A 13584-nucleotide genomic window follows, 5' to 3' on the forward strand; every position below is an offset into this window, starting at 1 on the left:
TCATCTTGTTGATATTAAATATAAATGATTATATTTAATTACGAATTAACAGATTAATTCGTCCAAGCTAACATTACATACATTTAATTAAATATAACTTATTATATTCAATTTACGAATTGACAGTTAATTCGTCTCAACTAAATATTATTTAATCTTCATTAAATAATTGTCTCATCAACACATTGACTAACTATTTAGTCATATTAGGCATCAATGTGATCATATTTCTATAACCACATCTCTCAAACACGTCCTATAGGTGTGACCTTTAGGGACCAGTTGATCACCGCCATCTCTATGATAATAACGTCAAACTTTCTAACAAGCCAACCATTATGAGGTAAACGTAAATCAACTGATTAAATATACAAAGTATACCCTTGTGAACCTGTAAGAGATTTACAAATGTTATCACACTAATTTGTGGAGGACACAAGCTCCAACAAACTCCCACTTGTCCTCACAAATGTATGTGCGATAACCGATTCTCATATCCTAAAATTTCTCCCACTCAATGTAAAACAATTTGCAAATCCGTATTCACAAAGGTCGTATTTTACAAGCGATCATTATCAAGAGTGGTTTCCCCGACTAGAGAGTAACTTAACTGATAAACGAATCATCATTCGAGCATGGCCATGCATTTCAGTTACTACTCCTCGAGTGGCCCTGAGAAATAACTATACCTGATAAGGGTTGGATATTTTCCTCAACTTGAATCCTGCAGATGTAAGCACAGTATGAAATGACCCAGAAAAAATCTATTTAGCCTCTAGTTACGGCAGACCGTGAGAAAGAAACCAAAGTCACCCAAAAACTGCCTTAATCTCAAGAGACAGTCGATAGTCAAAAGAATCGACTCTAGGAACACAATGGACGTCCTATCCACGACTTAGCACCGAATGTTTTTAAACATTTAGGACTCCATTACGTTGTCACAAAAAGTTGTCCTGCGAGGTTGTTGGGGCTGGTGTCCTCTACAGTTAGTGCAATAACATTTAAATCTCTAAAAGGATCAAAGGGTATACTTTTGTATTATTATCAGTTGGTCCACGTTTATCAATAACGGTTGGCTTGCTAGATAAGTTTGACGTTATTGTCATACAGATGGCGGTGATCAACTGGTCCCTAAAAGTCACACCTATAGGATACGTTTGAGAGATGTGACGGTATGAAAATACAGTCATGTTGATGCCTAATATGACTAAGCAGTTAGTCGGAGTTATTGACTAATAATTAGTCAAACGCGATGTTGAGATATTTTATTTAATACGGATTAAATAATAATGGCTAAGGCGAATTAAGCAGTTAATTCGTAAATTAAATATAAACGATTATATTTGATTAATGTATATTGAATAAATTAATTATACAGTATTGTCATTATCGGACATGTATTATTATATCGACTAATTCATGTTACTAGACGATATTTTAATAACCGATAACCGATGACGATTTATAATAAAATCGCGTCATATACATTTAGAATTTTCGAGTCGGACCACGAGTTAAAATAAAGAGGAAGTGAAAGCCCACTTCCCCATGAGGCTCTCGGTTTGGCCGAACCAAGGAGAACAAAAGGAGAGCTTTCTCTCCTTTTGTGACCTAATTCATTTTGAAAGAAAAATTAGGGTTTTGAGAGCATTTTTCCTCTGAAAATCCTAGATCTCACATCAGGAAAATTCACAAAAGCTCTCTCAATATTGCAAGGCAATTAGAGAGCAATTCTAGCACAAGGGGCATAGTCTCAGACGGTCTTGGGTGCAACGATTAGGAGGAAATCTACTTTGATTTCTGTTCTTAGGCCGCATTCACAAGGACCCGAGGTCGATTCTTGTTCTTTATCGTTTCTCTATTGTTTTTCGTTTATGACATTTTATCACATGTAAAATTTGCGTTATAGTCCTACAATTTAAGGGTTTTATACGGATATTACCCAACAAGTGGTATCAGAGCGAGGCCACGTAAATTTTTCATTGTGATTTTCATTATACGAATTGAATCGATAAATTTTTTTTCATAAAAAACCGCACGGCTGAATTTTTTTTTATGCACGGCTGTTTTTTTTCTTTCTTTAAAACCGTGTCATGATAATACACGGCTGTTTTTCTTGAATTCCGTGCCATGTTTACATGGTTGTTTTTTTTTTTTGAAAACCATGAATCAGTTACCGTCTGATCAGACGATGTTTTTGTTTTCATTTTGTTCTTTGCATATTGTTATTTTAAACGATAATCATAGCAATATGTTAAAGTATCATCAATTGTAGATTAAATTTTATATGAATTTGATCAAAATTGCAATTGGTCTTGTTTTGTTCAATCTTTTTCACAAAAGTTTTGGCCGCGCTGGCATTTTGAGCCGCTGTTTTGCTCTCGGCCAGCAGCTATTAAAAAAAAAATTTTTTTTTTGCCTTTACTCACGGTCAGGCCGTGAAAGAAAAAAAAAAAAAAATTCGCGTTTTTATATTTTTTTCGGCCATAACATATGCACAATACGGATTTTGTGCATTCGCTTGATAGTGAAACGGTTCACTCACGTACCATTTAGTTATTTTAAAGCAATTTAAAGTAACGGATTGTAATGGATTAAAATTAAGTTGATTAAAGCGGCTTTGTCACATAATTTTAATCATTAAAAGGTGGTTTGGATAAATTTAACATAATTACGGAATTATGTCATGAATAAATTCTAATTTTAGTTGATGCATTTTTATTTATCGTTATATTTGAATGCCTTGAATGTTTTATTACGTATTTTATTTTAAAAACGGTTGTAACTTAGTGTGGCCTTAGTAGAACGTGTTACCGTAATGATGGAACACGGTCTTGGTTGTATTTTGAGATCTTGTATCTCCGTTTTGGTTTTTCCTTTTAATTACAGTTTTTTTTATTTAGAATGTAAATAGGTTTATATTTTGTAATTTTTAAATTGTAATTTTGAGAAGACCAAAGATGGAGATCGGATGCTCACTCCCGCTGCATGGACAAAGATGGAACATCAAGACAAGCTTCTCGGGTCCAACGGTGGATTCCAAAGTTGTATTATGTTCTTTTTACTAGGATAGGCCACACTAGGACTTTTATTTACGTTTTGCATTCTTTTATTTTTTTTATTGTAACGATAATTTGCATCATATTCCGCCTAAAACCAAACCACCTAATAATTGCATGAAAACTGACTCATATAGAGGTCACGCGTTAGTTTTCTTTGATATACAGATATCACGTGTTTTATTTAAGCCATCACCTAAATTAATTCATTCACGCAGTTGCTAGTTTTCCGTTCACTTAAAATGAATTAAAACTAAGTTGATGGGATCTTCCTCGTATAAACAAAAATTGAGAATAGTCTTTATAGGTCAAACTCCAATGAATCCCTTCTTCGTCGGTAGGCATAATATGACCCCTTCTACGTCGGGTAAGTTGGAACTGATTGACCTATTTTATCTCAACACTATGGTCACTCGTACGATCATGTGATCATGGTGGACTATAGATAAGATTTATGGAAATCTATCGACCGAGAGTTCTAACGGTAGAACTAGCTAAACAGTTGGCTTATCAATTTACGGAAATTGAGTCTTGGGATCACTTGTATTATTCTTGAGGGAGATCAATTATGCAAGTGCATTGAGTCTACACGATTAAAATGAATTTAAAATAGACTTAAATCACCTCGATGAGTTGCTTATTTCGTTTTGTTTTTCCTTTCTTTTTCAGTGTAGATCACGATCACTTAAACTACTAATAACAAAATGGCTGGCCGTGCTGACGACCCAATGCCAAATGCCACATTGGACCGTGAGTCCTGGCTTCGGATCTTCATGAATCAGATGAATCAGTCTACTCGACTGAAGAATGATGGATCAAACTTCGCGGACTGGGAGGCGGCATTACGGAATCTTTGCCGCTGCCGACGGGAAGCTCAAATATCTGACAGAGCCCATCCCGTCAAACCCAGGCCCCACGGCTGGAGCTAACGAGATCGCCAAGTATAACGATTTCGTCATGGAAGCGAGTGCGATTAAAAACGTACTCATTTTTGCAATGGAATCCAATTTTCAGAAACGCTTCATAGCCCAAGGTGCAAACAAGATTTTCACCACGCTCACTAAGGAATTCTCGAAAGCACCGAGAATCGTGACCTATGAGCATACCACTCGCTTCTTTGATGCGAGACTCCAGAAGGGCCAACCGGTTAGCTCACACATTCTCAGCATGATTGAGAATGTCGAGAGACTGGAGGCGCTTGATTGTTAAATCAATGAGAACATCGTGATTGACCGCATGCTTCATTCACTCCACGATGGTTTTGCGCTCTTTAGAGCGAATTACTATATGAATGATTTGAAGAAAAGTCCTCATGAACTACACTCCCTTCTCGTACAGACCGAGAAGGATATGAAGTTTAGTGGGAGCTTGAAACAGGATGTTCTCGTTGTGTCAAACAAGGGCAAGGGTAAGGGCAAAGCTCAGGCAGACCTAGCGGTAGGTAAACCGAAGTTTAAGAAGTCGGGATCAGGTAAGAGTGGGCCTGGTGAGTCGAGCAACTCATCAGGCGCGACAAAGAGCAAGACCGAAAACATGGAATCCCATCACTGCCACAAGACTGGGCATTGGAGGCGTACATGTCCTGTTTACCATGAGGACATAAAAGCAGGTCACGTTAAACCTGTTGGTATGTCTTCTTCCTTTTCTACTTTTATTCATATGATTGAGATTAACCACGCAAGTTACGGAACTTGGGTACTAGATACTGGTTGTGGTTCTCATCTGTGTAATCATGTGCATGGGCTCCGAAACATCGAACCCCTCGTAAAGGGTGAGGTGGACCTGCGTGTCGGGAATGGAGCACGAGTGGCTGCCGTCTCGAGGGGAACATACGTGATCCAGCTTCCTAGCGGATTTGAGTTATTTTTATATAATCGCTATTATGTACCCAGTCTTTCTAAAAACATTATTTCAATTTCTGCACTTGACAAACTTGGTTTTTCATTTGTAATAGAGAATAATAGTTGCATTTTCTCATTACACGATATGATTTATGGCAAGACAGTCTCCATGAACGGAATTTATGTTTTAGATCAGACCACCGAAATATTGCACGTAATGAATAAAAAGTTAAAGGTTGGTGACAAAGATCAAACGTATCTATGGCACTGCCGTATGGGACACATTAATGAGAAACGCGTAAAACAGCTCATAAAGAATGGAGCTATCTCGGCCTTTGATTTTCAAACATTTGGCACGTGTGAATCATGTCTCATTGGCAAGATGACTCGGATTTCCTTCAAAGCTGTTGGAATGCGCGCTGCTGACCTATTAGGACTCATACATACGGATGTGTGTGGACCTATGTCAATCACCGCACGAGAAGGCTATAGGTATTTCATCCCTTTCACGGAAGATTTAAGTAGATATGGCTATGTCTACTTAATGAAGCACAAAAGTGAATCCTTTGAGAAATTCAAGGAATACCAGAATCGGGTACGAACCTCTTTGGGTAGAAAGATTAAAACACTGCGATCGGACCGTGGTGGCGAGTATCTTTCTCACGAGTTTGATCAACACCTCAAAGACTGTGGGATTGCCTTGCGATTAACTCCACCGGAACACCTCGGTTGAATGGTGTGTCCGAACGGAGAAATCGAACACTACTTGATATGGTTCGATCCATGATGAGTCACACCGTGTTGCCGACTCATTGTGGGGTTATGCTCTTCTGTCACCGCTCCAATACTTAACCAAGTCCGTCTAAAGTCATGACAAGACTCCATATGAACAATGGAAGGGAACGGTCCCTAACTTGTCCTTTATACGGGTTTGGGGCTGCGAGGCTTATGTCAAGTGGAGACACGAGGATAATCTCAGCCCGCGATCGGTCAAGACACACTTTATAGGTTATCCTAAAGGAACGCTTGGTCATTACTTTTATTCGCCAACCGAACAACGTGTATTTGTTGCGGCTAGTGCGACATTCTTAGAGAAGGAATTTCTCGAGAATGCAAAGAGTAATAGAACCTTCGAACTGTCGGAGATTCCAGAACCAAATACCGAGCAACCATTAGAGGAACCAATTCCTTCAATCCCGGCTGCGGTTAATATTCCTGAGGAACCTAGGAGGTCGGGAAGAGTCTCTATTCCTCCGCATGATACATTGGTATGGTCGAGGAACATGACATAGATGACATTCTACTATTAACGAGTAGTGAACCCGCAACCTATAAAGGTGTCATGACTAGTTCCGACTCAAAGCTATGGCTTGAGGCCATGCAATCCGAGATGGACTCTATGTATGAGAATAACGTATGGGATCTTGTTGACTTGCCTGCTAAGGTTCGTCCCCTTCAATGCAAATGGCTTTACAAGATAAAGCATTATGTGGAAGGTCAACAAGATATCTATAAAGCACGACTAGTTGCTAAAGGTTTCACCCAAGTGTCAGGATTGCACTACGATGAAATTTTTGCACCCGTAGTCATGCTGCGTTCCATTCGGATTATCTTAGCGATTGCCGCTTTTCATGACTATGAAATTTGGCAGATGGATGTGAAAACCGCCTTCTTAAACGGTTTTTTGGAGGAAGAGTTGTACATGGTACAACCCGAAGGTTTCATCGATCCTGAACATCCTAAGAAAGTATGCAAGCTTAAGCGTTCCATCTATGGACTTAAGCAAGCTTCTAGGAGTTAGAATCATCGTTTCGACCAAGTGATAAAAGAAAATGTATTTAGTCGATCGGTCGAGGAACCATGTCTATATATCAAGTCGAGTGGGAGCAAGATTGTCTTCCTAATATTGTATGTTGATGACATACTCCTGATTGGGAATGACATACCTCTCTTAACTTTGGTAAAAGTATGGTTGAAGAACCATTTCCAGATGAAAGATCTGGGTGAGGCACAAAGAATTTTGGGCATCCGTATCTATCGAGATAGATCACGTCGGATGTTATCTCTCAGTCAGGAGTCTTATATAGACAAGATACTAGAGAGATTCAGCATGACTAACTCCAAAAAGGGGTTTCTTCCTATGGCTCCGGGGGTGCATTTGAGCAAGTCTCGGGCACCGGAGACACCGAAGAGAAAGAGCGCATGACACGGATTCCTTATGCCTCGGCTATAAGATCAATCATGTATGCCATGATATGCACACGTCCGGACGTGGCATATGCATTGAGTATGACAAGTCGATTCCAACAGCATCCAGGTAAATCACATTGGATGGCTGTCAAGAACATTCTTAAGTACCTACGGAGGACTAAAGATTGGGCATTGACTTATGGAGGCGATCAAAAGCTATGCGCAACCGATTCTGTGAGATGCCGACTTCCAAACGGATCGAGATGACTCGAAATCTCGATCTGGATTCGTTTTTACTCTTAATGGCGTTGCGATCACCGGAAGAGTTCCAAACAAATCACTGTTACAAAGAGATTCTACGACCGAGTCCGAGTACTATGCCGCGTCCGAAGGCGCAAAGGAAGCGATATGGATGCGTCAATTCTTACAAGGACTATCTGTAGTGCCTAGTTCGAATGACCCGATCACCATCTATTGCGACAATAGAGGTGCCATCTTCCAAGCTAAGGAGCCTAAGTCTAGCAACAAGTCTAGACATGTACAACGGAAAGCTCATCTAATCCGAGATTACGTGGAGCAAAAGGAGGTAGTGATAGAGAAGATTGCTACAAATGATAACATAGCAGATCCTCTCACTAAACCATTACGACAAGATAAGCATGAAGGGCATGTTAATTCCATGGGAATTAAACGTGTTCCTGAGTTGTAGTACTCTTTTATGGATTAGATTCATTCTCTTTTGTACTCTATACGACATCATCGTTTTGATATTTATATATTCTGTTTTTCATGTGGATTTGTACGACAATTTTGAACACCACAAAGTGAACTGAACAAACATTATATTTTTGGTCCTTAATTGCCCACGTGAGCTGATAACACTGGCAACTATTTTGTGACGTTGGTTGATGGTGGGTTCAACGAGCCATAAGTCAAAAGGTTGACTGACCAATCACATAGGCGATTTATACGGATATCTCGTAGGACACAATTGTGACATCGACGTGGAGTCCTAAATGTTTTATAACATTCGGTGCCAGGTCGTGGATAGGACCTCCATGGTGATCCTAAGAGTCGATTCTTTTGACTATCGACTGTCTCTTGAGACTAAGGCAGATTTTGGGTGACTTTGGTTTCTTTCTCACGGTCATCCGTAACAGGGGGCCAAGTAGATTTTTTCTGGGTCATTTCATGCTGTGCTTAGGTCGGAAGGAGTCGAGTTGAAGGAAATATTCAGCCTTTATCAGGTACTAGATATTTCTCAGGGCCACTCGAGGAGTCAGAATCGAAATGCATGGCCATGCTCGAATACGAATCGTTTTATCGCTTAAGTTACTCTCTAGTCGGGGAAACCACTCTTGATACAGATCGATTGTAAAATACGACCTTTGCGGATCCGGATCTGCAAATTGTTTTACATTGAGTGGGAGAAATTTTAAATGAATATGAGAATCGGTTATCGCACATACACTTGTACGGACAAGTGGGAGTTTGTTGGAGCCGTGTCCTCCAGTTAGTGCGGATAACGTTATTGCACATACACTTGTACGGACAAGTGGGAGCTTGTTGGGGCTGGTGTCCTCTACAGTTAGTGCAATAACATTTAAATCTCTAAAAGGATCAAAGGGTATACTTTTGTATTATTATCAGTTGGTCCACGTTTATCAATAACGGTTGGCTTGCTAGATAAGTTTGACGTTATTTTCATACAGATGGCGGTGATCAACTGGTTCCTAAAAGTCACACCTATAGGATACGTTTGAGAGATGTGACGGTATGAAAATACAGTCATGTTGATGCCTAATATGACTAAGCAGTTAGTCGGAGTTATTGACTAATAATTAGTCAAACGCGATGTTGAGATATTTTATTTAATACGGATTAAATAATAATAGCTAAGGCGAATTAAGCAGTTAATTCGTAAATTAAATATAAACGATTATATTTGATTAATGTATATTGAATAAATTAATTATACAATATTGTCATTATCGGACATGTATTATTATATCGACTAATTCATGTTACTAGACGATATTTTAATAACCGATAACCGATGACGATTTATAATAAAATCGCGTCATATACATTTAGCATTTTCGAGTCGGACCACGAGTTAAAATAAAGAGGAAGTGAAAGCCCACTTCCCCATGAGGCTCTCGGTTTGGCCGAACCAAGGAGAACAAAAGGAGAGTTTTCTCTCCTTTTGTGACCTAATTCATTTTGAAAGAAAAATTAGGGTTTTGAGAGCATTTTTCCTCTGAAAATCCTAGATCTCACATCAAGAAAATTCACAAAAGCTCTCTCAATATTGCAAGGCAATTAGAGAGCAATTCTAGCACAAGGGGCATAGTCTCAGACGGTCTTGGGTACAACGATTAGGAGGAAATCTACTTTGATTTCTGTTCTTAGGCCGCATTCACAAGGACCCGAGGTTGATTCTTGTTCTTTATCGTTTCTCTATTGTTTTTCATTTATGACATTTTATCACATGTAAAATTTGCGTTATAGTCCTAAAATTTAAGGGTTTTATACGGATATTACCCCACAGAGGTATCGTTATAATCTCGCATCTGTGATCGACCAGTCAACCGTTTGAATTATGGCTCGTTGAACCCACCATCAATCGACTGCACAATATAATAGCCGGAGTTATCAGCTCACATTGGCGATTACGGACCAAAACAAATATAATGTAGTTCAGTTCACTTTGTGGCGTTCAATATTGTCAGTACAATCCACATGAAAAACAAAATATTATATATAAAACGATGAAGTTATAAATAGTATATGAAAAAGATAATGTATCAAATCCATAATCAAGTACTACAACTCAGGAACACGTTTAATTCCCATGGAAATAACGTGCCCTACATGCTTATCATAATTCAATGGTTTAGTGAGAGGATCTGCAATGTTACCATCCGTCGCAATCTTGTCAATCACTATCTCTTCTTGCTCCACGTAATCATGGATCAGGTGAGCTTTCCGATGTACATGTCTAGATTTGTTGCTAGACTTTGGCTCCTTAGCCTGGAAAATAGCACCTCTATTGTCACAATAGATGGTGATCGGGTCATTCGAACTAGGAACTACCGAAAGCCCTTGTAAGAATTGTCGCATCCATATCGCTTCCTCTGCTGCCTCCGAAGCGGCATAGTACTCGAATTCAGTAGTAGAATCTGCTACAACACTCTGTTTGGAACTTTTCCAGCTGACTGCTGCACCATTAAGAGTGAAGATGAACCCGGACTGAGATTTTGAATCATCTCGATCCGTTTGGAAGCTAGCATCTCACAGAATCCGGTTCGCATAGCTTGGTATCGCCTCCATAAGTCAATACCCAATCCTTAGTCCTCCGTAGGTACTTGAGGATGTTTTTAACAGCTATCCAGTGTGTTTCACCTGGAGTCTTTTGGTACCGACTCGTCATACTCAATGCATATGCCACGTCCGGACGTGTGCATATCATGGCATACATGATCGATCCTATTGCAGATGCATGAGGAACACGACTCATGCGCTCAATCCTTCAGCGTCGTGGGTGATCGAGACTTGCTCAACTGCATCCCGATCGTCATTGGAAGGTTCCCCTTCTTGGAGTTGGTCATGCTTTGAACTTCTCAAGAATCTTATCCAAATAAGACTCCTGACTAAGTGATAACGTCCGTCGTGATCTATCTCGGTAGATACGGATTCCCAAAATGCGTTGTGCCTCACCCAGATCTTTCATCTGGAAATGGTTCTTCAACCATTCTTTAACCGAAGATAGGAGAGGAATGTCATTCCCAATCAAGCGTATGTCATCGACATACAATATCAAGAATACAATCTTACTCCCACTCAACTTGATATATAAGCATGGTTCCTCGAACGATCGAGTGAAACCATACTCTTTTATCACCTGGTCGAAACGATGATTCCAACTCCGAGAGGCTTGCTTAAGTCCATAAATGGAACGCTTAAGCTTGCATACTTTCTTAGGATGTTCAGGATCTATGAAACATTCGGGTTGCACCATGTACAACTCTTCCTCCAAATAACCGTTTAAGAAGGCGGTTTTCACATTCATTTGCCAAATTTCATAATCATGAAAAGCAGCAATCGCTAAGATTATCCGAATGGAACGTAGCATGACTACAGGTGCAAAAATCTCATCATAATGCAATCCGTGCACTTGAGTGAAACCTTTTGCCACAAGTCGTGCCTTATAGGTATCTGGTTGCGCGTCTGACTGTAACGCTTTATTTTGTAAAGCCATTTGCATCAGAGAGGTTTTACCTTATTAGGTAAATCAACTAGATCCCATACGTCATTCTCATACATGGAGTCCATCTCGGATTGCATGGCTTCGAGCCATAGCTTTGAATCGGAACAGGTCATAGCACCTTTATAGGTAACGGGTTCATTACTCTCTAGGAGTAAAACGTCATTCTCCTCGACCATACCAATGTATCTGTCCGGAGGATGAGAGACTCTACCCGACCTCCTAGCTAGGTTCCTCAGGAATATTAACCGTATCATCAGTTGGAGGAACAACTTCCTCCATCTGTTCCTCGGTTGTTGGTTCTAGAATCTCCGACAGCTCGAAGGTTCTATTACTCGTCTTATTCTCGAGAAATTCTTTCTCTAAGAACGTCGCACTAGCCGCAACAAAAACTCGATGTTCGGTAGGCGAATAGAAGTAATGACCAAATGGTCCTTTTGGATAACCTATAAAGTATGTCTTGACCGATCGCGGGCCGAGCTTATCCTCGTGTCTCCACTTGACATAAGCCTCGCAGCCCCAAACCCAAATAAAGGACAAGTTAGGTACCGTTCCCTTCTACATTTCATATGGAGTCTTGTCGACAGCTTTAGACGGACTTCGGTTAAGTATAAGAGCAGCTAACAAAAGAGCAAAACCCCAAAATGAATCAGGCACTAGGGTGTGACTCATCATGGATCGAACCATAACAAGTAAGGTTCGATTTCTCCGTTCGGACACACCATTCAATTGAGGTGTTCCAGGTGGAGTTAACTGCAAAACGATTCCCCAGTCTTTCAGGTGTTGATCAAACACATTTGAAAGATATTCGCCACCCCGATCTGAACGGAGTGCTTTAATATTTCTACCCAGTTGGTTATGTACCCTGTTCTGGTATTCCTTGAATTTCTCAAAGAACTCACTTTTATGCTTCATTAAGTAGACATATCCGTATCTACTCAAATCGTCCGTGAAAGTGATAAAATATCTATAGCCATCTCTGGCGGTAATTGACATAGGTCCACAAACATCAGTATGTATGAGTCCTAATAGGTCACTAGCGTGCATTCCAACACCTATGAAGGAAATTCGAGTCATCTTGCCAATGAGACATGATTCACACGTGCCATATTTAGAAAAATCGAATGCGGGAATAGTCCCATTATCGACGAGTTTCTTCACGCGTTTCTCATTTATGTGTCCCATTCGACAATGCCATAGATAGGTTTGATCTTTGTCACCAACCTTTATTTTCTTATTATTCACGTGTAATACTTCCGTGGTTTGATCTAAGATGTAAATTCCATTCATGAAAACTGTTTTGCCATAAATCATTTCATTAAAAGAGAAAATACAGCTATTATCCTTTATTGAAAATGCAAAACCGTCTTTAGCAAGTACGGAAACACAAATAATGTTCTTAGACAAACTGGGTACATAGTAACTGTTATTTAAAAATAACTCAAAACCACTTGGGAGTTGGATTACATATGTTCCCTTCGAGACAGCAGCAACTCGTGCTCCATTCCCGACTCGCAGGTCCACATCACCTTTTTCGAGAGGTATGATGTTCTTTAGGCCCTGCAAATGATTACACAGATGAGAACCACAACCAGTATCAAGTACCCAAGTTCCGAAACCTGCATGGTTAATCTCAATCATATGAATATAAGATGACATACCAACAGGAACGACGCGGCCTGCTTTGATGTCCTCACGGTAGACGGGACAGTTCCTCCTCCAATATCAAGTCTTGTGACAATGGTGGCACTCTATATCACCGCCCTTGCTCTTTGCCTTGCCCTGTGAGCCACTAGTCTCACCAGGCGCACTCTTACCGTTTCCTGGCTTCTTAAATTTTGGCTTACCTACAGCTAGGTCGCCATGAGCCTTGCCCTTACCTTTACCCTTGTTGTAAATCGTGAGAACATCCTGCTTCATGCTCCCACTCAATTTCATATCCTTCTCGGTCTGTACGAGAAGGGAGTGTAGCTCATGAGGACTCTTTTTCAAGTCATTCATGTAATAGTTCGCCCTGAAAAGGGCAAAACCATCGTGAAGAGAATGAAGCATTCGGTCAATGACAATGCGCTCACTGATTTTACAATTCAGTGCCTCCAGCTTCTCGACATTCTCAATCATGTGAAGAATGTGTGGGCTAACCGGTTGGCCCTTCTGGAGTTTCGCATCAAAGAAGCGACATGTATGCTCATATGTAACGATTCTCGGTGCTTTTGAGAACTCGTTA

Source organism: Silene latifolia, chromosome 2, assembly GCF_048544455.1.
Source record: "Silene latifolia isolate original U9 population chromosome 2, ASM4854445v1, whole genome shotgun sequence".
Taxonomy (NCBI): Eukaryota; Viridiplantae; Streptophyta; class Magnoliopsida; order Caryophyllales; family Caryophyllaceae; genus Silene; species Silene latifolia.